Below are 26,801 nucleotides of genomic sequence, written 5' to 3'. Positions count from 1 at the left end.
GCATTAGACAGTAGTTCTTTGGAATTTTCCAACTCAATGCTCAGTTACTAAGCACATACAAGGTCAAGACCAACAGGTTTAAAAAAAATCTAGAAATCAGCAGATAGAGAGATAATGACAAAAACTGGGTGGCTTACTTGATTAGCCATTATATTAAATAATGAATAAAGTTTGTAAGGGGTCACAAGACCTCCTCACGTTCATTTTTGTTTTTATATTATGACACTTGCCCCTTCACGACTATGCATATCACAAATTAATATTACCAATGATAGAAACAAATACTATTTACTTCCTGCAATTTTCTGCACCCACCCAGAAATTAAAAGGTGAACATTATCCAAGAACTTGATCATTCATTCTCATTTAGCATTAATTGGCCATTACAAGTTTAAAATAAATATTTCATAGAACAGTGGGTAAATCCTGTACCTTGGCAGCAGCCCCTTCACTTCCTCTCAGAACCTTGTACATTTCAATGGAATCAGTTCTTATTCTTCTTAAATAGAAATGTATAAAGTTAGCTTGCATTCAAGATACAGCCCATTTCAGTGAGCTCTCTCAGAAAATGCACTGAGGTTACATAGACTGGATCAAATTTGCCATGGTGTCTCAAAGCTGAAGCAACTTAAGAGTGCTTATTAATCTGAAGCAGTGTACCAGTCAGTGATTCTATGAGGGCACAAAATAAATTTAGGCAGAATTTTAAGAGGAAAGAAACCTTACCGAAACAAAAAAATCTGAAAGCTAAAAAGACCTGACCATCAGTGAGACTGAAAAAAGTCTGGAAAGCAATAGATTATTTTTGGATGAAAATGTAAAGTTACTTAACTGCTCAACTTTAAACATTATTGCAAAACTCAGCATAGATGAATACAACATAGAAGTATTTGTCAGACATTCATGGCAGCAAGCCTGCACTAATAACACTCCCATTCCTTATCAGCATGCCCTGAATCACAGGTTAAGCACAAGGTTAGTTTGCCCTTCCGCATAATCCATAATCACAACTCTTTCATTATGTTTTCCTCTCTCCAGCTCCACCCCCCACTCTGCCCCCAAGCCCAACAAAAGGAAATTTCCAGTTTTTGGTCCAGTTATGGTACTGTAGCTCTTACTGGTTCTAAGAAAACTGAAGTTCTATTGGAGATCTCTGCACTATTTTCAAAAAAACCTTTAAAAACCAGGAACACAGTAGTGTAGTGGTTAGCATCATTAGATCAGGGTTCAATTCCCACTGATGTCTACAGCAGCATGCATGTTCTCTCCATAACCACGTGGGTTTCCTCTGGTGCTTAGGTTTCCTCCCAAAATTGCAAAGATGTAAGGATTACTAAGTAACTGGTCACAAGTATAATTAGGCAAAGCAGGAACATTGGGTGAGAAGGGCCTGTTAATGTGCTACATCTCTTTTTAAAAATTAAAATTAAAAAATCTGAGAATTATCAGTTGTGAATGTTAATGGCTTTATTTCAATCCCTCCTTGGATAATCTTGGCTTTATTTCTTCCAATCCCAAACTGTCATTATATAACCCCCAGTCCAACCTAAGCCAAAATGTTCTTCATTCGGTAGACTCTTTTCCAACATATCTCATAACAAACACAATAGGAGAAAATCAGTAAATCAACAGTCTTTTCCTATTCTTGTTTCCAATCCATTTCAGACAACAAACTTGGATAAACTGTACCTTGATCCCTTCCTTCAGAGCCTTGGTAGAAAATGAACTGCTGGAGTCCCAGAACAAATCCCTCCAATTCCTCACTTGTCTTATCTGCCCATCCCAAAAATGATGACCTGATTAATCCTATCCATATTTAATCCATCAACCAGTCCTCAATCCATACCAGTATATTATCTCTGATTAATCCTATCCCCTTTGCTCTAATACCAATGTCAGTGATTACTGGAAAGAATTGAGGAACAGGATTTAATTGCATTTCAGAAGACAAGGACTGAGGTGACCAAGAGAATTGATGAATATGGGTCAATAGACAAGAGTACCTGGGCTTTAACAAAGACTCTGACAGGGTCCTGCATAGTAGACCAATCCACAAAGGGTCCAGGGTGAGCTAGCCAATTGCACAGGAGGCAGAGAGTAGTAATGGAGGGTTGAAATTCAGATTGGAGGACTGTGACTAGTGTTGTGCTACAAGAATTGGTGATGGGTCACATTGTCTGTTTTATTTATTTATAAAGAATCTGGATAAGAATGCAAATAAGTAAGTTTGTAGATGAGACTAAAATTGGTCTCATCTTGGTTGCCATTGTCCAATTGGTCTGATTGGACTGCTTCCATGCTGTGTAACACCATGAAATCTAAAATTTTGCTTAATACCTTGTGAAAATCCAAAAAACACCATTCTAGTAGTTCTTCATTATCTCTAGAGAATTTGAAAACTGCATATGCTGGAAATCTTAAGAAAAAGATTCTTATTAAATAAGGTTCTCATTTTCTCTCTCCCATTTTTCTTATACAGTCATGTTCTAACTGATATTGATTAAAAGTGAGAATATAGATTTGCTTAGCTCTCTGCAACCTCCCTGCGCGCACTGCCACAAGCCCGTTGACAATTCAACAAATTAATAATGACCGTGCTAATGCTTGGCAAGATGCACATACCTGCAATGTTATACAGGGAAACAATCAAGCTTTATCATTATAATTTCTGTAATCATAAAGTACATCCACCATTATCAACTGTCTTGCCTCACATCCAAAATACATCAGAATGGAATGTGGAGGGTAAAGCAAAAAAAAAGACCTTTAATCTCAAACTAATATGCTCTGCATTTTTCACATTCTTGGCAGCCAGTTCAGCCATACTAGAGCCCTGGGAGCCCCATTTGTGCTCTTATCCAAAAACCCACAGGATCATACCAATCCCAATCTGTGCAGTGCACTGCAAGCACCAAAAGCATGAAGGAAGTATACCCTATACAAATGCTTACAATATCAGTAACAATAAATATGAGGGAAAAAAACTGAGGCTTCACATTCCATTCTAGCACTGGAAGTTTGCTTATTTTTTCACATGACCCTTCTTGAACCCACGAATAAGTGTTCTCAATAAAAGCACAACCAAGATGTCCAAACACTAATTTCACCTCTGAAACCATGCAACAAGCACGATGTTCCCATTGCTGAAAGAATGCATGTTTCACCCCAGGGGAATTAAATGCAGACCTCAATTCATCATGTTTTATCTTTAATGTAGATTTGTTAATATCCATCATTCTGTATGCACATTCAAAACACACAACCCAGGAATTCAATTTTTTTTGCTGCAAAAATATGCAAATATATAACTAATTCCATCACAAGGATTTTTAACAGGAACATTAGCTTAGGATGTCAATTCAACGAAAATGGTAAAATAACTGGCTGGAATGGAAGCTAGAGGGTGGGGGAAAATAAAGTGCAGACTGAATAGTAATTTTAATAATAACTACAAATCAAAGTTATCTAAAAAAGTTATAAACTTCATTAGAAATTTTGCCACTCAATGGGACAAGAGGATAATAACTTCCAATTCATTCAAAGTGACCAATAATAATCTAATGATTTTGAATCAAATTTATTGTAGTTTGAGAAAGCTGGACAAAGCACTTAGAAAAAAGTAAGAACACAAGAACAACTGCAAAATTTGGCTTTTATGGACCATATTAATTTTAAGCAGGTACAAATTTAACACTGGAAAGCTTTGAAGTTGAATATTCAAGTCAAAATAAATATTTAATTTAAACCCTACAACATCTAGTTTTAGCATTTAAACTTCAACAAGAGCAGTATTTAATGATGAGAGAACTCTTTTAATTCCTGCACTTGAATAGTTACAAGAGCCCCAAAAAATTGGGAAAGCATTAACATTGGTAAAAATTTTGATCCCATTTCTCCCCAATGTACACTGAAGGACTAAGTGAGAAGGAAAATAGTTTAAAACTTTAAAATGCAACACATTTTCAGTTTCAGAAAGAATCTACTCATTTAATTTAAGCAACAACAGAGTTATGACCCCTGCCATTTAAACAGAAAGCTATGAAACGAGGTGGCAATACTACTCTTACAGGCATGAAAAGCTAGTTCACAAAGGTGGAGACAAAGTAAGCAAGTTTTCAGTAATGTATGCTACACATCGAAAATGCAAGTGCATAAAATGCCCAAATTTCACAAGAATTTAATTGCTTAAATTATAAAGAGTAGGAATATATTAATTATATGCACTATATTCGCTTCAAAGCTTTCACGCAGTAGTTTTCGCTTAACAATTCATGGCCAATTTCACCACACCTGCCACTTCAACAAGTCATCTAGGCTTTAAATAACACCAACCGATACCAGCTCATTCTGATAAACCTTGGTCTCTATGACTGAACAAGATGATGGATTGCCTTTAACAACCCCTGACCACAAAATCCAAGGAATTAATCAGCATTTACGATAAAATCTGTAACATCCTGTCTCGTATTTCATAGGAAATTACAAAACAGGAAATAGCAGTAATATTTGTTTTTGTTAATTTATTCCAGGGATGGAATGATCAAATATGAACAATTTCACAAAGCACTGGCATCTACTTATTTCCCTGAATGTTTCATCAACTAAGCTAAAGACAATAAGAAACTAATGCACATTGGCCCACAGGGATGGAATTCATTGATTGGTCTGGAAGTCTAAAATACCTTAGTTTTCACCAACACAGAGCAACATTAACGAAAGTAACACTAAGGATATCAGTTTTTCAAATTTATTGTTTTTTTAACAACAGATTCATGAACTTCAAGAAATCTGTAAGACTGAACATGGGTACACTAGTCAAGATGGTGCCTGTGTACAATGCTCCTTCGGTTGACATCTTCCAGATAGATCATGAAACCATATATTTCACTTCATGTCATTTTTTTTTCATCTTGAAAGTGATGCTGGGACTATTGGAGCCTGTGATTTGCAGTTTGGAGATCGTTTGAGTGCTTCAGTGCTCTGCAGTCTCCAAGAGGATTCCAGGAGGCAGAGGCAGCATGCGGTAACCCTGTGACGAGAAGGATACGAGCCGATGTTTGACTCCATTTCACCAACAAAAGTGTCGGAGGAGGTTGAAAAGCCAGCTGCCTGCCTTTTTAAAAATCACTTACGGCGGGGAATTGTTCTGCTACAGAAAGGGGAGACTGCTTTTTATTCACCAGTGAAATCGCTTTGCTACAGAGGTGGTTAACTGCCTTTTTATTGCTGGTGAGATCACTTTATCGAGACAGAGTATGCTACCCAGGTTTTCTGATTTTTGGATATGGACTTGGACTAGAGACTTCTTTTTCAGTCTTATAGGTTTTTTAAAAGTATTCTATGTTTTATGCCTGATCTTTCTCATCTTTTGTGTGCAGGGGAGGGTGATTTTTGGGGGGACGGGGGGGGGGGGGGTCAGAGTGCCTGTTCCGCTATTGTTCATTTTTTTTGTGCTACCAGGAGGAGGGATTTGAGGGTTGATGATTGTGCAGCTGCTCTTTTCTTTCCTGGTTTTGTGGCTACCTGGAGAAGAATGTCACAGTTACATACCTTGATAATAAATGAACCCTTGAACAAGTTGACAAAGTTTAACTTGAAACGTGATTGTTTCTCTCCCTAAGGACTCAGCTAGACTTGCTAAATGCTACTGGCATTTTCTGTTCTTATTTCACATTTCAAGTTTTGGTCAAACTTCCAAACAATGCAGTCTTTGCTCCAGTATTCTAAATCCTTAACTGGTTCAAAGTCCTGATGGATAAAATTGTCTGAGTACAACTGACAACCTACATAACAGAGCATTTGTGAGCAACATTGTCATGTGATCCTCGACTCCATTCTTTCCCTATTGGTTCAGTCCCTTCCCACAAACATCTACAACACCTAACATGTCCTCAATCTCCATGGCAACTTTCAATTCCCTAACCATCTCATTTTCACCATGGATGTCCAGTTATTATATCACCCATCAAGAAGGCCTTGAAACTCTTCTCTTCTTAACAAAAGATCCAACCAGCATCCCTCCCACCACCACTCTCCTTCATCTGGTGGAAAAGTCCTCACCTTCAACAATTTCTCCTTCATCTCCTCCCAGTTTCCCCAAACTGAATGAATAGCCATTGGTGCCCACATGGGTCCCAGCAATGCCTGCCTTTTAGTTGACTACGTGGAACAGTCCATGTTCCAAACTTTCCCTGCTAATGCTCCCCAACTGTTTCTGCTCTCCACTGATGTCTGGATTGCTGCTGCTTCTTACACCCATGCCAAGCTCATCAATTTCATCAACTTCCTGCCCTTAAATTCACTTGGTCCATTTCTGACAACTCTCTCCCTCCTCTCAATCTCTGGAGACAAATTGTCTTTTGATATCTTCAGGCACCTACCAATTCCTACAGCTATCTTCCTTCGCCTTCACCACATCTGTTCCCACCTTGAGGCTTTCCTTTCCAGGATATCAGCGATATCCACCTTCTTTAAAGGATGAGGTTTCCCTTACTCCACCATTGATGCTGCCTTCGTCCACATCTCTCCCATTTCCTGAGCATTTTTTCAAAAATCCAGTCCTACTGAAGAGTTTCAGGTCAAACTGTTGACTGTACTTTTTTTCCCATAGATGCTGCCTGACCTGCTGAGTTCTTCTAATATTTTATGTGCGCTGCTCTGAATTTTCAGCATCTGAAGAATCTCGTGTTTATGACTGTCATGTGATATTCATGTTCCCATTCACATCAGATCTGTTTTAGTGATGTTGATTGGAAAATAAAACAATTGGTTGGATAACTCTCCTGTCTTTAGACAGTGTGTTGAGATCTTTATCAATGATAGATAGTAGAAGAAATTTGGCCATTTGGAAGATAGTCATTCTGACCATATGCAATTAGTTCTGCAAATGTGTGAAAGACTTTTGTTTTTAAACACATCCAAGTTTTAGAACTGGAACTTAAACCTTCTGTGTTCTCAGACTGTTCATTCAGCTATGGCTAACACTACTGAAATAAGTGCAGCAACACAGTTATGAAATTTATCACCATATTTATTAATGGAACAGAATTAGTATGTAGGAACTCCGCTTGTGCAATTGCAGTTATAAGAACAATTTACTAATGAACTTCAACACTGAAATCTACTGATAAGTACAGTGGATTCCAGTTAATTGGGACACATTGGGACCAGTATATTTTAGCCCAATTATGCAGCTGCCTAATTAGTCAGTTTCATGGAAATAGCTTAAAAAGTATAACTACTACTATTTAACTGAGTAACAAATTATGTATTTAATTGAAATACAGAACAAATTAGAACACTCTCAATACTACTATGGTACTATAAAACTGTATGAATTCCTAATTGTTATTGAAGGAATACATCCAGTGTACTTGTACTCTGCCACGTTCTTTTGATTGACTGTAAATGAACAAAATTTAGCGCAGACACCGAGTGTAGATAATGGACAACCTTCATACAATGCTATTGACAACTACATCCTCCAAATTTTCATTTTCACTGTAACATTCAAGATGATTGTCGATACCTTTAAATTCTTTGTAGTTCCTAGCTTGAAGTAGTGAAATCATTTGATTTTCACTCCCAGCTATTTTGGCCTGAATATTTGAAACCATCGTGAGCAAAACAGTTCTGAATTGTCTTGCTGCTTATTTCTTGCCAACTATCAGTGACAAAAATCACTGCTTTTTGAACACAAGCACACGCAACTGATGCTATTTTAAAAACTGTTCACTGTAAGCATGGTCTCATGTCTAACAGCCACACAAGTACAAGCATCTGATGCTAGTTAGAAACTGCTTGATAAAAGTCTCCTGTCCCAATAGAGTTATATAGTATCTCAAATAAACAAAGGGAATCCCAACTACTTTCTTGATTAGTTTATGTTCCCTAAGAATTCTCAAATAAGTGGGTTGCCCTAATTAACCAATGGCCCAACTAACTAGAATCCACTGTAATTAGGAATCTAGCCAACAATTATTTTAATTAAAGCTGATGACATGCAGATTTGCAAATGACACAAAGGCTGGTGGAGTAGATAGTACTGAAGGTTGTCAAAGATTGCAATGGGACGTTGACAGGATGCAGAGCTGGGCTGTGAAGTGGCAGATTGAATTCAACTTGGAAAAATGTGAAGTGATTCTGGAAGGTTGAATTTGAAGGCAGAATATAGGATTAATGGCAGGATTCATGTGTGGAAGAACAAAGGGATCTTGGGTTCACATCCATAGCTCCCTCAAAGTTGCTGTGCAAGTTGCTAGGGCAGTTAAGACGAGATATAGTATGTTTACCTTCATTAGTCAGAGGATTGAGTTCACAAGCCATGTTGTACACAGCTCTATAAACCCTGGTTAGACCACACTTGGAATATTGTGTTCAGTTCTGATGACATTTACCAGGATGCTGCCTGGATTAAAGGGCATGTCATGAAGATAGCTTGAGCAAGTTTGGGCTTTTCTCTTTGGAGTGGAGGACGACAAGAATTGACTAAACAGAGGTGTACAAAATGATAAGAAGCATAGATCGAGTGGGTAGCCAGATATATTTCCCAGGGCAGAAATGGCTAATGTGAGGGGGTTTAATTTTAAGGTGATGGAGGAAAGTTTAGGGGGCATGTCAGAAGTTATTTTTTTAAATAAACAGACTGGTGGGTTCATGGAACACCCTGCCAGGGTTAGTGGTAAAGGCAGATACATTAAGATACATTTTAGAAACTCTTAAGTAGGATCGTGAAAAATAGAAAAAGAGGGCTATGTAGGAGGGAAGGGCTAGATTGATTTTTGAATAGAATAAAATGCAGGCACAACTTTGTGTGCTGAAGGACCTATACTATAGTGTTCTATATTCTAAAGCCAATAAGCATCAGAAGTCGAGTGTAATTATTAGCCCGAGGCTTTGCATGCCTCTTGTGAAATTTGAAGGTGGAATCTTCCAGCATACAATTACTCAATCATGAGAATAATGCACACAATTTTTATAAAAGGTAAATAAAATCAATGATGACATTTTAATAGACCACTGAAACCAGCAAATGTCTTCCCAATACCAAACTAATCATTAAATGAGAATAAGAAAATAAAAGAATAGCTATGGCTCCTCCAGCCTGCTCCACCATTAATCTAAATACAGACCTCAAAGCCCTTTTCCTATAACCCCAACCCCCTCCCCTGATTTTCTTGTATGCTAAAAAATCTACCATAAGATATAGGTGCAGAATTAGACCATCCCACCCACTGAGTTTTCTCCACCATTCAATTATATTTGTATTTGTCAGTCTCATTCTCCTGCCTTCCTATAACCCTTAATCCCCTTACCCATCAAGATCCTATCAATCTTTACCTTAAGTACACCCAATGACTGGGTTTCTGCAGCCCTCTAAGCCAATGAATTCCACAGATACAGCACCATCTACTTCAGAAATGTCAGTTTTAAAGGGATGTTCATTTATTTTTAGACTATGCCTCAGGTCTTCGAGTCTTCTAAAGAATTAGATTCAGAATACTGTATGCAGAATGACTCATCATTCACAGCCCTCTAGATAAACTTCCAAAGACTCACAATCCTCAATGAAATTTCCTCCTTGATTCAGTCATAGGGCAGCACTGTTTCACAACTAGTGCAACTGCTGCCTTAGAACTCCAGCAACCTGGGTTCAATCCTGGCGGTGCATGAACTGGATTGGTTTCCTCTGGGTGCTCTGATTTCACTCCACCCCGTCTCACATACCAAAGACATGCAAGTCAGGAGATTAATTTGCAAATTTAAATTGTGCCTGATGTGCAGACAAGCGGTGGAACCTGGAGGGGTGGTGGTGGGGGGGGGGGGGAGTTGATGGAAACATGGGGAAAAAGAAAGGGGAATGAATTCAGAATTAGTTTACACAGGGGCTTAATTGAGAGTGGACTCAATGGGCTGAAGAGCCTGCTCCTGTGCTGTGTAACACTGACTAAATGACTGGTCCCCAGTCCGAACCTCTGTAGCTTCAAAAATTGATTCTTAGTATTCTTAGAATTTTCTCCAGTCTTGATGAAGGGTCTCGACCAAAAACGTTGACTATACCCTTTTCCATAGATGCTGCCTGGCCTGCCGAGTCCCTCCAGCATTCTGTGTGTGTTGCTTAGTATTCATAACGTCAGTTACTTGTAGATTTGTGTGTCTCAATGAGATTAAAAAAGTGGAATTTAGAATGAAGTAATCTCAATTTCTATTCACATGCAATCTCGTCTGCAATTTTGTTGATGCACAATTAATGACCTTGGCACAACTACTTCCTATCAATATTACTTACCGTGCCACTTAACACAATCTGCAAACTTGATTGAGTAATTCTTTTCCATTATTTCAAAACTCAAATGTTCCAATGCACTCCCAAAACACATCATAGCAAATCAGTGAGCAAATAAACTGCAGCCTATCACCCTAATGGTGAAACCACCATTGTATCATGAATTAATAAACTCTGCTTAATTCAAAGATTGCCTTGGTTACGATAGATTTAAAAGAAGGAGGGATTAATGTGGGAAAAATAAACTTGAAGCACAAGATAGCCTATCATTTTGAATTACAGAGAATCAAGAGCTTGGCTCACTCCTATTTCTGACTGAGCTTCATGCAGGAAGCAGTGAGATTCTCCTTTCAGAATCAAAGACAAAAATCTTCACTTTTAAGGCCAATGGAAAATATAATTTTCCCTACTGAATTATGGAACCAAATAGAGATTAAGATACAGATCAGCTGTAGTCTAATTGGATTTTTACACAATGCCAGTTCAAATGGTGAGAGAGGGTTGAGTTTCACATTTTCGATTTGCACAGCTCCTAGAAGCTAGAAATTTCAGGTCACAAGGTGCATTCCCACTCACAATGAAATACAATACTTCCATAACTAAATGAATTTGATTGTCAGAAAGAACTACTTTTACCAGCTATAACCATTGCTTATGGGCTTTGGGATGAAGAGCAATGAAAATTGTGCACACTCCATCCACAAAAAGCAGAATTCCACAATGGTCAGCCATCTTAATTCCTATCCCCGTTCTGACATGTCTTCTGCCACCATAAAGCCACTCAGCCACTCTCAGGGTGGAGGAGCAACATCTCAATTTCTGCAACACTCACAACAAGCTGGAGGAACTCAGCAGGTCGGGCAGCATCCGTGGAAACAAACAGTCAACATTTCGGGCCGAGACCCTTCGTTAGGACTGAAGAGGGAGGGGGCGGGACCCTATGAAGAAGGTGGGGAGAGGGTGGGAAGGAGAATGCTGGTAGGTGCCAGGTGAAAACCAGCAAGAGGAAAGATCAAGGGATGGGAGAGGGGAAGCAGGGAGAGGATAGGCAGGTGAAGAAGGAATGTAAGGGGAAATCACTATGGGTAGTAGAAGGCGGAATCATGAGAGAGGTGAAACGCAGCTGGAGGAGCAGCAGTCTGGGTAGCCTCCATTTGATGGCATGAACATCAATTTTCCCCAACTTCCAGTAGTTCCCCCCCACCCGGCCTCTTACCTCTTATCATCTGCCATAATTTTTATCATTGTCTGCCTATCAGCTTCTCCTTGGTCCCCCTCCTCCTTCCCTTTCTCCTTTGATCCACTCTCCTCACCCATCAGATTTTTCTCGAGCCCTTTACCTTTTTTATCCATCACCTTGAAGCTTCATCCATCATCTCCCTTCCCCGCACTCACCTGGCTTCACCCATCACATTTTACCTTGTTCTCCTTTTCCTCCACCTCCCCACCCCCATTGTTATTCCCCCTTCTTTTCCAGTCCTGATGCAGGGTCTCGGCCCAAAACATCACAGTTTATTCATTTGCATTGATGTTGCCTGACCTAGCAAGTTCCTCCAACAATATGAATGTGTTGTTATGCACATTAAAGGTTTCTGTCCAACTACATGAAATACATGCAGAATTTTAGATGCCCACGTATAATGATTATACTAACTGAGCTTCCAAATAAGGAGGTAAAAAAGAAACATTTAACTTTCAATTACAGAACAATATTGTTATGGTTGTAGACAAGCAATGCCATGTAATTAAAATTAATCCACATTAATGATGGATTACATGCAGAACTGAAGACTCAACTCAAATGAAATTCCACTCCAGATTAGAATGATGTGGCATGGAATTAGTGATTACACTTCAGAATTTAAAACATTTCTAACTACACAAAGTTTTCATTCACTCTTAATTCAGTCAAACAGATCACAAATAGGCCACAAAGGTGTCAAGTGAAATGGCAATGAGAAGTCCACCTTTAAAACTTAAGGAAGTTGATCCTGTGCTTATGTATTACATGCTTGTAGGCAAGGGAGGGAGACAGTGGGAAATAACCCTAAGTGATTAAAAACTCAACTTAATAACAAATATTGCTCAGCTTAAATCAGAGATTTAAATGCCAATGGAAGATGTAATCAGTCCACAAACTAAATCTCTAATCTTACAACATTTAATTTATTTGTTTCCAAAATAACAGTACGGTACGAAAGTCTTAGGTACATATATAGCTAGGATGCCTTTTGTATAGTACTGTAGTAATTTTATGTATTATATTGCAATGATGCCTCAACAAAATTCATGACATTTGTGAGTGATGATAAACCTGATCCTTTTGTGGACTGAGAATGGGAAGGGGGCAGAGAGAAGGGAGTCATGGTTGGGAAAGGGGAAGGGAGAGGGGAGGGAGTGGGAAGCACCGGAGGGTCATTCTGTAATGATTAATAAGCCAATTGTTTGGAATTAAATGACCCTGCCTGATATCTCAGGACTGAGTGTTTTTACACCCATGCCACCAGCACTCCTTTTCTGCCACCTGTCCCACAGCTCTTCCACAGTGCTCCACCTTTGTCATTAACATCCTTTGGTCCTCCCAGATTATATACATTTGTTCAAAATTATAACAAATTAAGCTGAAATGATTTATGAAGCTTTCTGTAGGGTGCTGTACACTCCCAAGTACTGCAGGCTGCATTATCATAATTGGTTGTGGAAGAGTTCCACTGAATGTCAAGGTTTTATGATGAAATTTATTGGCTTGTTCTCTCCATATATATTACTGGCCCAGCCTGACTGCAGATCAAGAGTGAAAAAGACACCAAAGTTCAAAGTAAAATTTATTATCTGAGTACATACACATCATATACAACTTGAGATTCTTTTTCTATGGGCATACGTAGCAAATCTATAGAACAGTAATCGTAAACTGTAAACATCAAGAACTAAAAACTGTAAACAAACTGTGCAAATGCAAATATAAATAAATAGCAATAAATAATGAACATGAAATAATAAGAGTCCTTAACTGAGTGTAGCTATCCCCTTTTGTTCAAGAGCCTGGTGGTTGGGGGGTGGTAATTGTTGAGGGTTGGTCATGAAGTCAAAAACTACATGTTTTGATGAATGAAAAATGAAGAGCTCTGGGGATGGAAAGGTTAGATTGATCTTGGAGTAGGTTAAAAAGTTGGCATGACATTGTGGGTTAAAAAGCTTGTAATGTGCTGTGCTGTTCTATGCCCCGTTATAAAACACTGACATATAACTGCACTTAATAACTACAAATTCATGAAGATACCTTCCTATAATAAGACTATAGGATGTCAGAGCAGAATTAGACTAATTGGCCCATTGGGTCTCCTCCACCATTTCATTATGGTTGATCCATTTTTCCTCTCAGACTCATCTCCTGCTCAATAGACTGATCAGAAAGATTGGCCCTGTTATAAGAGTTAAACTGGGCACACTAGAGACTGTGGGAGAACAAAGGACCCTATGGAAAATCTGGGCAATTCTGGACAATGTTTCTCACCCTCTGCATGCCAACTTGGCTGAACACCTTTATTAACAGACTAAGACAACTGCATTGCTCCAAAGAGCACTATATGAGGCCATTCTTACCTTCCACCACTAGGGTCTATAATGAGTCAACCTGCAGCCGGGGACGGATGACACCCTGCTGTCAGCATGTTCAAGGCAACTTATACTTTTTATTCTTTCTTACTTCTCTTCTAATATTTATATCTGTGCACTTGTAATGCTACTGTGACACTGTAATTTCATTTGGGATCAATAAGGTATCTATATCAGCAACTGAATATTGGTCAAGAGAATTTCATGTGTGAACCATCAGCAAAGAAAATAAAACCAATATTGCATTGAGAATGAGCAGGAGCCTACTTAATTCTACACCATAGGTACCAGTGTTTTACAAGGTCTGAATCACATTTACCCTGGCCAGTGTTAGAAAACCACAAACAACATCCTTCCTGCAGAACTGTTCATCTCTTAACTTCCATGCCTGGATATAGATTGCTGATGACTCTGCTGTTGTGGGCCATAACAAATGTGATAATGAATCAGCATACCAAAGGGATATTTAAAACTTAGCTGAGAAATGTCATAACAACCACCTCACATTCAATTTTAGTAAGATCAAGGAACTGATTGTAGACTTCAGGACAGAGAAACTAGATCTGGGTCCATGAGCCAGTCCTCACCTGAGGATCAGAGGTGAAGAGGGTCAGTAACTTTAAATTCCTGAGTGTCATTATCTCAGAAGACCTGTCCTGGACCCATTATACAAACCTAACTGCAAAGAAAGCACAACAGCACCTCTACTTCCTTCGGAGAATGTGGAGATTAAGCATGACATCAAATACTTTCACAAACTTCTATAGATGTGTAGTGAAAAGTGTATTGACTAGCTGTATTACACCTTGATATGGGAACACCAATGCCTTTGAACGGAAAATCCAACTAAAGGTAGTAGATTTGGCCCAATACATCATGGGTAAAGCCCTCCTAATCAAATCTACATGAAATGCTGCTGTAGGAAAGCAGCGTCCAAAAATCGTCACCACCCAGGCCATGCTCTTTTCCTGCTGCTGCCATCAAGGTAGAAGGTACAAGGGCCTCAGGACTTACACCACCAGGTTCAAGAATAGTTACTACCTCTCAGCCAATGATCTTACTTTAAGGACTCTTTATCTTGCTACTTAATGTTCTCATTATATATTTATATTTGTATTTGCAGGATTTGTCTTCTATGCTCTACTTGCTCTTTCTATTCTACAGAATTGTCAAGTATGCCCACAGGAAAAAGCAGCGCAGGGTTGTATGTGGTGACATTATGTACTCTGAAATTTTACTCTATACTTTGAACTTTTGAGATACTTGAAAGCGAGTGATGAGCTGGAAGCTAGATGGCAGTGCATTTAAGTTCAGCAACAGAAAGTGGACATGCAGGACTGAAGGTCAGAAGTACTTGGTATTAAGCCATCATCACCTTTATTTAATCCAAGTCTGGCATAAGTAGCAGGGCCTCATTCAATGGAAAAACTTGACATTTGATGAAAGTGTTAAGTGTATGTTAGTGATTTTTTTTTTATTTTACCACCTTCAATTAACTACTTTAAACAGAATGAATGCATTTTAATGTAATATTTTTGTTAACTTTCTTTTAAAAACAGCTACAAAAGTGCCATTTAACCAATCTAGTTTTATGAGGATTGTCTCAGATGTTGGTTAAGACCTAATCAGAGCTCCACCTTAAAATATTGTCTTGAAAGCTGAACCTCCAAATCAATTAATCATTTAAATCTCAAAAGTTAAACTTAATCATTTGAAAAGCCATGAAAAGATTGTGTGAGTGGACTAGATAGAACACAATCTCAATTGACTTCCCTCAAAAATGTACCAGTTCATCAAATGTACACCAAGCCTGCTGAATTCCCACAATCCTGAAGTAGTTATGCAAAGACTCGAAGATGCATTATCTTGAAAGCTGAATAGCCCATGATGCCCCAAGTACTTAATTCTTGCATGGTGGCTTCAATTAAGTGGGTTTAACATTGCTTTGGGTCACATTAATCATGTTCAAACAGCAAAATCTAGAGTGATAAAATGAAAGGAATAATGACAACAGAAATAACCTTATGGAAAATTACTTCTCCATTATGTAAATAACCATGCAATCTAAACATTTATACAGAAAACACAAATAAATTGTGATATTAAATGGAGTCCAAACTAAAAATTCATTTATGACATCACGTTGAATTTCTTTAAATGGCATATAAAATAATAAACTTGTTCAGAAAAGCCAGAAGGCAGAGAGTTGGTATAAATGGGGGCTTCTCCAGTTGGTAGTCAGTGATGAGTGGGGTGCCACAGGAGTTGGTGCTGGGACCGCAGCTGTTTACCATTTACATTGATGATTTGGAAGAGGGGACTGAGTGTAGCTTAGCAAAATCTGCTGATGACACGAAACTGGGTGAAAAAGCAAATTGTACAGAGGATGTGGAGAGTCTGCAGAGGGATATAGATAGGTTAAGTGAGTGGGCCAAGGTCTGGCAGATGGAATACAACATTGGTAAATGCGAGATTATCCACTTTGGAAGGAATAACAGAAGAGCAGATTATTATTTAAATGGTGAAAGATTTCAGCATGCTGTTGTGCAGAGGGACTTGTTCATGAATTGCAAAAAGTTGGCTTGCAGGTACAATAGGTTATTAAGAAGGCAAACAGAATGTTGACCTTCGTTGCTAGAGGGATTGAATTCAAGAGCAGGGAGGTCATGCTGCAACTATACAGGGTTCTGGTGAAGCCACACCTGGAGTACTGTGTGTGTTTCTGGTCTCTATACTTGAGGAAGGATATACTGGCTTTGGAGGAGGTGCAGAGGAGGTTCGCCAAGTTGACTCCAGAGATGAAGGGGTTAACCTATGTGGAGAGATTGAGTCACCTGGAACTATACTCTCTGGAATTCAGAAGAATGAGAGGGGATCTTATAGAAACATACAAAATTTTGAAAGGGATAGATAAGACAGAAGTAGGAAACATGTTTCCATTGGTAGGTGAGACTAGAACTAGAGGACATTGCCTCAAGATTCAGGGGAGAAGATTTAGGACGGAGATGAGGAGAAACTTTTTCCCAGAGGGTGGTGAATCTGTGGAATTCTCTGCCCAGGGAAGCAGTCGAGGCTTCTTCACTAAGTATATTTAAGATACAGTTAGATAGGTTTTCATATAGTAGAGGAATTAAGGGTTATGGGGAAAAGGCAGGTAGATGGAGCTGAGTTTTTGGACAGATCAGCCATGATCTTATTGAATGGCAGGGCAGGCTCGATGGGCTGGATGGCCTACTCCTGCTCCTATTTCTTATGTTCTTATATTCTTATGTAAACCTGGAATATTGTTACACTAAGAGACATGGTTCCACACAATGGAAAAGGATATTTTGCCACCAGCAACTAAAAAGCCGATTAAAATTTAATAAATAAAATACCAGAACAAAGGTGAAAAGAAAATCATAACATATTATCAGAAATGTAATCTCAACCTTTACTTTGCATAAATAAATATTCAAAATATGATTGCTTTGTCTTAAACATGAACAGCATGAGAAAATAATATTCACAACAGGTTTTTTGTTAATTCGGCTAAAATGTTCTTAAAGTCCAACCAGGTTTAAACATAATTTGAAGCCACGGTTTTCAAAGGAAAATGAGTTTTAAAGCAGTTTTATTTTAAAATGAGTAAGATTTTTTTATATGAAAGAACTGCAGATTCTAGACATCTTAAATATAAACAGAAAATATTGGAAATACTCCACCGCCTAAGCTTCATCTGTGGGAAGAAAAATAGTTAACATTTCACGGCAAACCCTTCATCAGAAGGGAGAGAAAATAAAGGAATTTTGTTAAACTGTAGGGAGGGTGGGCAAGGGAAAAGGTTTCTGATAGGTAAAATCTTGTTTACAGCTTATCCCATGGTCACCCTGGTTTTACACTATCACACTCACCTCCACCTCCTTAGCAGCTTAAGTTTTTTTTGTTTCCTTTCCAGTTCCAATGAAGAGTTTGTGATCTGAAACAGTAGTTGTTCAGCCTGTTCAGTATTTCCAGCATTTTGTTTTTATTTCTCTATTTACAAAGCATCTCCTGGCCCATCTGTTGCAGTAACTGCTGGTCCCAACACTCGCCTAAGAATGCCCAGGAAGGGAGGCAAATCATTCCCAATCCTAAACAGAATAAGGGTTTTGATATTTTGCCATTTTCTGAATCCTAAATATATTTCAATGTCAAAAGCCTATAGAAAGCAACTGACTCAATGTACGAGCAACCAACAAGACTGAAATAATGATTAAGGAACAGAAGCTTGCAAGAAAAAACTTCAGAGTCAATTTAATATTCACTATTTTTTAGCAGCTTACACCATTGTGTTACAAACAGATACAAGGGACACAAGATCTAGACCAATATATAAGACTCAAATCAAGATCCTATCAAGTACAGAAAAGGAACTAAACCATTATCACTATGCTGTCTATAAGGGTCTTCTCACATTGTAAAAGCACATAATGGCCTCTGAAGGAGTTACAGTAGACCCGTGTGTCTTCAGAGGAGTCTGGTTATCTGCAACTGAGTGGCTAAAGACCCAGGATCTTTGTAATCTTCAGGCACAGAGCTCGAAAAAAGCGACATAATGGACTTTTAACATCGTAAACCAGTGAGTTGTTTATTATGTGTGTCCCCCACCACTTGCTGGGAAATGGAGGCACCTCTTCCTCCATTATTAGGGAAGGCAGAGAGAACCTGTGGTATGTAGAATATCAGGTGAAACGCTAAGTCTTTGGAGTAACTGCATGTCTGTCTTTGCTATTGCTTTGTGCTCGGTGGTGGAGCCAATGTTTTTTTTGCAGGTGGGGGAGGGGGAATAGTTGCTCGCTGCCGCTTATGCACAGGAGGGAGGAAAGCTGAGGGGGGACTTTGGGGTTCTAGCAGTTAACTATCATTCATTCTTTGGGGCACTCCTCTGTTTTGTGAAGAAAAGGCATTTCAGGATTATATTGTATAAATTTCTCTGACATTAAATTGTACCTTAGAACCTTTAAAATGACTCAAGCTAATAAAGGTATTGATATTTTTTCAAAATTGTAATAGCTATTTCTATCTTCTCAGGCTTCCAACCAGATACAGGTATCAAATTTAACCAACATTTCGATGACAAACTTCGCCATCTTCACCAGGGATGATGCCTAGGCAGAACGAGCTTGGTGGTATACATATTCAATTCCTGTTGTCCATCCCGGCTGATAATTTGAAGAACAAACCAATCAAGTTTCCACTGTTCCATCTTGTTTAAAATCATATTCCAGTTCTTACTCAGAGCAAGATCTTCGTCTTTGTTAAAATTTGTATTCTCTAGTCTTACTTCAATGGTCTCCTTCACCAGGAGCCATTGGTACGGCACAGTAATTTGGTGCTGTCAAAGTCAATCCTGTGGTCATTGCGTTTGCAATGTTCTCCTACCTGACTTTTCTGGGTAACTTGAAGGGATACATCTCCTATGCTCTTCAATGCGGGTTTCCACTGTGAGCGCTGCCTGGCCGATACACGCTGTTTCGTATTCACAGGGAATCCTGTAAATGCCAGCTGTCCTGAGTCATATGTCAACTTTGACCAACATAAGCTAGGATTTGAGGTTACGGGTTTGTGAACTGTATTAATCTGCTATTTCTTCAGGATCCTGGCAAGCTTTTCAGAAACCGTGGAAATACAGGGAAGACAGGTGGTAGTGACGGGTTCCTGCTAGTTGTTAAGTTTCCTGGTTTTTCTTTCAGCCCTTTTAAGGGCCCGATTGATTTCCTTCACCTTGTAGCCATTCTGTGGGAATGTCATGCATAATCAATTTCCTCATGGAGACACCCCGGGTCCGAAATAGTTTCCACATGGTTAATCAAAGTATAAAGAACTGCTCTACATTGGGAGGTGTGATGGTGACTGTTGCTGTTGAGGTACAAGCCCGTGTGAGTAGTTTTCTTATAGACACCATGTCCAAGGCTACTGTCCAGTGTCCGTCATATTAGAATATCCAGGAATGGGAGGCAACCATTCTTCTCCATCTCCATCGTAAATTGAATGTTTGGATGTTCAGATGATTGTGGAACTGTTGGAGTGCCTGGAGTCCATGTGGCCACACTACAAAGGTGTCATCAAAGAAGCATTTAGGGCGTTAAGGCAATACACTCAATGCCCTCTCCTCAAAGTCCACATGGTAGAAATCAGCAATAGCCAGCAACAATGACGACCCCATGGCTACTCCTTTCAACTGTTCATAGTAGTTCTCCCTAGAAAGGAAGTATGTCGATGTAAGGTTGTGTTCAAAAAGGTCAACAGTACCCTTTCAAACCTTAACTGCAGAAGAACCAAGATGTCCTTAATGGAAACTCTTGTGAACACAAGAACACCACCTCAAAACTGACCATTATGTCCTCCAGGTCAGCTGCATACTGGTTACTGTTTTTAAAAAGTCAGTTGAATTCATGATGTAATGCTCACAGCCCCCAACAAAGGGAGACAACATTGTCATTAAATGCTTAGCAAGGGAGTAAGTCATAGAATCTTTTGCACTGATGAAAGGCCTCGGGGGGGGGGGGTTATTCCTTGTGTATCTTAGGGAGCTTGTAAAATCTTGATGGTACCAGTACCTGAAGTAGAAGGGTCTTGCATACGTCTGTTGGCAGTCTGAATTTCTTCAGTAAAGCAGAGGTCATCCTCACAATCAAATCCGTGGGATCCTGCTATAGAACTCTAAAGGCAGGATTGTCCAGAATCCATTGGACTTTCCAAACAAACATTCAATCTACGACGGAGATGTAAAAGAATGGTTACTTCCTGTTCCTGGACATTCTAATATGAAGTAAATTGGATGGTAGCCTTAGGCATGACATCTGTAACAAGCCCATTCACACAGACTTGTATCTCAACAATGACAGTCACCATCACACCTCCCAACATAGAGTGGTTCTTTTTAACCATGGGAAAATTATTTCTGACCCAGAGAGTCACCACGAGAAGAAAAAAGACGATTATGTACTACGTTCCTACAGAACAGCTACAAGGCAAAGGAAATCATTTGGGCCCTTAAAGAACTTATGGAAAAACCAGGAACTCATAGCTACTGCCCATTTTTCCTATATTTCCATGGTTTCTGGAAGGTGTCAGGATTCTGAATAAATACCAGATTAATACCAACCACAAAACCATAAGGAAGCTCAAATCCCAGCTGACGCAGGTCAAACATGACCTGGGATTTCCTATGAATGTGGAGCAGTATATATCAGCCAGACAGGGTGCATGGTGGAAACCAACATCAAAGAGAACAGGAGGTGTACCCATTTGGATTATCTGGAGAAATCAGTGGTAGAACATTACATATGCAATGACCACAGGATTGATTTTGACAGCTCAAAACTACTGTGCTGCGCCAATGGCTTTTGGGACCACTTGGTGAAGGAAGCCATTGAAAAGAAACTAGAGGATAAGAATTTTAACAAAGACAAAATTCTCGTTCTGAGTAAGAATTTGAATACAATTTTATAAACAAGGTGAGACAGCGGAAACCTGATTGTTTGAGGAATCAATCAGGAGGGATGGACAACAGGAGTTGAATATATATACCAGCGGACTTGACGTGGCTTGGCATCATCCCTAATGAAGATGATGGTGTTTATCATCAATTCATCAGTTAAAATCGATGCCAGTACCCAGCTGGAAGCTCATGAAGAGGTTATGTGTCATGTACACTGAGAAAGCACAAGATCCTTTTTCAGTTATTTCTCTATTTACAAAGTTTTGATTTACAAAATTTTCATTGACATTTTACCAGAAAGCCTCTCTTTCTTAATGAAGGAATGTCTTTACTTATGGAGAACAATAATCTCCATTCTTTGATGACTGCATATCTAACTGATGTATAACTAGAATGAGCACTGGTCTCAACACCAATTGCATTCTATTACTGCTCAACCAAAGCTTTTCTTGCTTTGTAAGTACTGTTATTCAACACAGGAGAAAATGGATACATTTCAAGCCAATTCTATGTGATGAATCACCAATCAGTTCTTTCCAACATTTAAAATCATATGCAACAAAATATTAAAACTTAACAAGTGAATTTTCAGTCTAACTACTTTTGTTGTACTTTTTTTCCTCAGCTGAGCATTCTGGGCAACACTAAACTAGCTGAGGCAGCATAATTCAAAATCATTGTTGAAATGCCTGCTGACAGAAATTATTCAGACTCATAAATAATATCTCTTTGGCTTACTCTGGAACTAAACTCTACCAGTCTAGAAGACTGGAATTTCACATTTTAAATCTATGTAGTCTCAAACTTGCAATCTTTAATTTCCAACATCCTTACATCAGTTTCCCTACTTTCCATTCCTCCAGTGCCCTTGAATATTTTACTGAGCATCCACAGCCCTCTGAGGTGAGATTTCAGAAGACTTTTAAAAAATGAGTAAATACCTTACCTCATACTAAATAACTAATCACATTCTAGTTCTCCATTGTGTCAAAAGAAATAATATCACATCTCATTCTTCTCAATGTTCATAAGTGCCCTCACACTCACTCCAACCTCAACGGTCATCTAATTAAATGTCCCATCCTAGAAATAATCTGAGTGATTTGAGATTGCACAAAAGAAGTCCTAGGATTGGGGGACCATAATTAGAGGACTGCCTTTTGGACAGAGTACAAACTGAAATAGTTCAGTTTCAAATTGGCAATCTGTCTCAATCCTAATGGGCTGGAGCCTGAGCAAATTACAATCCATGTTAATAAATGAAAGGACTGAGTGCAACTCACTTACGATTGCTGATAACACAAAACTGATTGGAAAAGTACGCAATTTAGATACCAAAAGAGAATTTTCAAAATTTCGAAGGAACCATTCCCTTTGTGACACTCTGGCCCATTCTTCCATCTGAACCATTCATTCACATTCTTTTGTAACTTTCCCATGCAACATCTGCCTGTTTACATTCGGCCTTTCAGACAGTTCAGGGACCTAAATGGTTTAAGCAGAAATTCATTTGCATCTTTCCCAATATTGTGCACAGCACTCAATAATCATAATGTGGAGAAATCAAATGCAGATTGAGGGACTGCTTTGCAAAGCTTCCTAATGCCTAACACTTCAATTCTCCTTCCCGTACTCATTCAGACCCATCCTTTTTCCCCTGGCATTCTCCTTACAATGCCTAAAGTTTGAGGAAACCACCTCAAATTTCTACCCAGACAAGATGGAGCTCTACTGTGAGTTCTACTACTTCAAGTGGTTCACTTTCCTGTTCATGTGAGAACTCATCAGCCCATCTGTGATACCAGCTGTTTTTTTCTCTCCACCACCATAGTCTGGCCTGCCAAATTTATCCTAAATAACAGAATTTTTCAACTTTTTCATTCCTTTGTTTTCACTCTCTAAGTGCCCTCATTTCAGAATTTTTGCATTCTTTTTTCAGATCAGCCCCCATTCAATGATCAAATAGATGATCTCATTTATAACTTATTCCCAAAGTAATTGTGGCCTCACCTAACTTTAGATGTCCTTTGTTCTATTCATCTCCATCCTCTTTGCAACTTAAAATCCACTTGTTTTCTCACTTGCACCAATTTGACAAAGAATGTTCAATCAAAAATGTTGCTTCTTTTCCCAAAGATATCTGATCTGCTGAGTGTTTCTAGCCCTAATTTTATTTCAGATTTGCAATAAATCATTATTGATCTTTTTTTTTATTTGGTTTAAACAGTATATGGCCTTTTAGTGCAAGGGAGTTAAGAGTACCAATTTTAAGCCATTTGTATTGTGTAAATTCCTTCACCCCAAAAGATTCCTTAAGATTATTATAATTGAGGGTGGTAATGGGGACAAGCTCCCACTACCTATTAAATGCTTCCATTGCATGTGCCTCAAGTTGCCTCTGACAACCAAGTCCAGCTCCTGGCCTTTACACGTGGCTTAGCTACTAAGCCCGATAAAATTGCTTCTACTAAAAGGAGAAGGGGCAAAGGTGGGTTACTGGCTCCTTAAAGCCAGTTGATTTGGCAGATGGGGCTTGTCAGCTGCAGCTGGCAGTTCATCTAAGAGAAGGAAAACTCTGGTTTCAAACCTCCTGTGCTTTGTGGCTACCTACTCATGGGAAGGCTTCAGAAGTAAACCCTGAACTGAGAGAAAAATCTGGAGCTGGAGTCCCTAAGGCAATCCTACATTGAGTTCAAAGCTGACTTGAGAACTTCTACGACACTGCTGGTACTAAACTGTATTGGTTTCTGCCATTCCTTTGGGTTCATCGGATACGTGCAGAGAAGGTGCATGCTATATGGGCAACAGCTTGCTCTCCTTATCGTACGGCACAGGCTTGTGTATCTAGACAGCTAGGACACAATATCCATGGTCAACTCTGACTGATGGAGGCCCTCACTCCAAAATGACATTGTCAATAGGTGTACAAATTCTTCAGAATGATTCCTATAGATTAATTGTGCAGCGTTTACTAAAATAGGCCCATACTTATTCAGAAGAATTAGATTCTGACACCTTATAAAGTGGTTAAAAAATTGTACACTTCACTCCTGCTTCAGCCTACCCAGTTTTTTTTTAATGGAGCTCAAGCTTGATCTGCTCACTCTAGTAATTTATAGCTCAGCCATCACATGCTTTTCGTTAAGTCTCTTATTTACCAATCTTGCTCCCTTCAAAGAACATGGAGCTAACAAAATCTCTTAAATACTAGAACATGGCATTAAAGTACCTCTGGAACAAATTTTTATCTTATCTCTCCAATCTGGAGAAGAAAGTAGGCTAGGGATTACAAAGATACAAAAATGACAAAGCCTAAAGAAATGAGACTGACTGGGATAATGACAAACAAGTTTCTTACTTTCTCCAAGAAATCAATCATTGCAGAGATCCTTAATCATCTTTAACTCCTCCCAGGGATGCAATCTAGCACTAATCTCATGACCTATCGGGTGGCAGTAATCCACATCTTCCTATATGCTTCAAAGACATAACCTAAAGTAGTCACTTCATAGCACTGCAGAAATACCACTTACACTGCTTGCATGGAACTCTCCACATCCTCCGGAGGACAAGCAGCTTCTCCAAAGCCAGCTTCAATGCTCTGAGCATGCCAAATCAGCTCCAGCAAGTACATCACATTGTCCCCATGTCTTGCTCCAAACTCCTGAAATAGGCCCTCTGTTATTATCATCATCAACATAGAGGAGAAAGTACTAAAATTTAGTATTTTAAACAGGACATGGATGTGGCGAGGTCCTGGATGACAGATGGATGGAGCACCAACACAGAGGCAGTATACAATAGGGCTAGAGTCGGCTCTACCTCCTGAGGAGACTGAGGTCCTATGGAGTATGCAGGCCTCTCCTTCACATGTTCTACCAGTCTGCTGTCACCAGTAAAACCTTCTATGCAGTGTTGTGCTGGTGGAATGGCATCAACACAGGTGATTCCAACAGGCTTAATAAACAGATTAGAAAGGCTAGCTAGAAAGACTCGTTATAGGAGTCAAACTGGACACAATGGAGGCTGTGGAAGAACAAAGGGCACTATGGAAAATCCTGGCAATTCTGGACAATGTTTCTCACCCTCTGCATCCACCGTGGCTAAACAGAGGAGCACCTTTAGTAAAAGACCAAGACAACTGCACTGCTCCAAAAAGCGCTATACGAAGTCATTCTTACCATCAGCCAATAGGCTCTATAACGAGTCAACCTACAGTTGGGGAAGTGATGACCCCTCCTTTTAGACTGTTTGTGGTAACTTATTTTTTTACTTCACTACTTTTATATTGGTGCACTTTTAATGCTACTGTGACACTGCAATTTCCTTTGGGATGAATATAGTACTGTATTGACCTAACTTGTAGAAATACTTGTTGCATGATCACTCAAGGTGTACAGGCCATACAAAATGCGTGAAAACATGTGAACATTATCCCAAACAATTCAACCCTTTGGTTAAGCACTGCCTCCCCTATCTACTGCAGAATCTGTGATCCCATATGGATTCTTCCACTAACTTGGATTCAACAGAACTGACTTAGAAGCAAATCACCTTCAATTTTGATGGGCTGCTGAAGAGCTACAACCTGATAGTTTGTGAACATCACCCACAAATGTAGCCATATGATACATAGTGCCAACCAATGTCTCTTGACATTCAATATCTGACCATTGATAGATCCCCACTATCAATATCCTATTAAGACTTTAGCAACTTTCAAAGTCATAATGTCATACCCAAAGCTGGCATAGTTAACCAGCATATGGGAACTTGCATATTACTTCCAAGCAATGGATTCCTCTGTCTTGAAAATATACGCAGTAGTTTCACTCTATTTGAGTCTAAGTACTAAAGTCACTGTCCAAAATCACTACGATTTACCAGAGCATAAAACATTTAAAAGTTTGCAAGATGGTGGCATTTACATATGGGTGACAAACCTTGAGATTTACTCAAATATCTTGCAATATGAACTTTCTGTCACCAATTACATGAAACTGTAGACACCAGTCAATGACATCAAAGTTTAAAAAACTTATTCTGGAGCTCTTCAGCCATCACTGCAGAACACCAATATTGAGGAATGAATTAAGCAAATAAACAATAGATATTTTGAATGATGAGATGGACAACTGAAATATGCAAATGAAAATGTTCTCCCCACAAGAATACCCAAATTTAGGATCATTAGATTTGTGTACAATTCGAACAGGAACACAAAATTCTACACATTCACTTAAACTTGATTGAGGTTTCACTGACAGTACTGCAAACGTCTTAACCTCATTTAAAAGCACTGCACCTTCACGGATGCCTCAAAAGAACAATGAATAAGCCACTATCCTTTATAGTAATGTGCTATTTCCTACTTAAAGAAAATTTCCTGTCATTTCAAACTCCTTTAATCCATTCTGAAACATCACAAAATTC

The 26,801-nt window shown here is 39.0% G+C and overlaps 1 protein-coding gene across 5 annotated transcripts in view; it reads right to left on the bottom strand.

The window, feature by feature from the left end:
• LOC132392788 (ras-associated and pleckstrin homology domains-containing protein 1-like) overlaps positions 1–26,801 on the bottom strand; it is a 194,990-nt gene that overhangs the window by 161,331 nt on the left and 6,858 nt on the right. Inside the window, exon 1 of one of the 5 annotated variants that reach the window (XM_059967142.1) lies at positions 17,797–17,816. The exons of the other annotated variants lie outside the window; for them this stretch is intronic. The gene's annotated coding sequence lies outside the window, so the exon portion shown is untranslated. Of the gene's footprint in view, positions 1–17,796; positions 17,817–26,801 lie in introns of those variants that run through there. 5 annotated transcript variants of the gene reach the window in all.

The sequence above is a fragment of the Hypanus sabinus genome, chromosome 4 (genome assembly GCF_030144855.1).
Source record: "Hypanus sabinus isolate sHypSab1 chromosome 4, sHypSab1.hap1, whole genome shotgun sequence".
Classification (NCBI taxonomy): Eukaryota; Metazoa; Chordata; class Chondrichthyes; order Myliobatiformes; family Dasyatidae; genus Hypanus; species Hypanus sabinus.
Note: the sequence above shows the minus strand (reverse complement) of the source record. Positions and strands in the feature narration are given on the sequence as shown.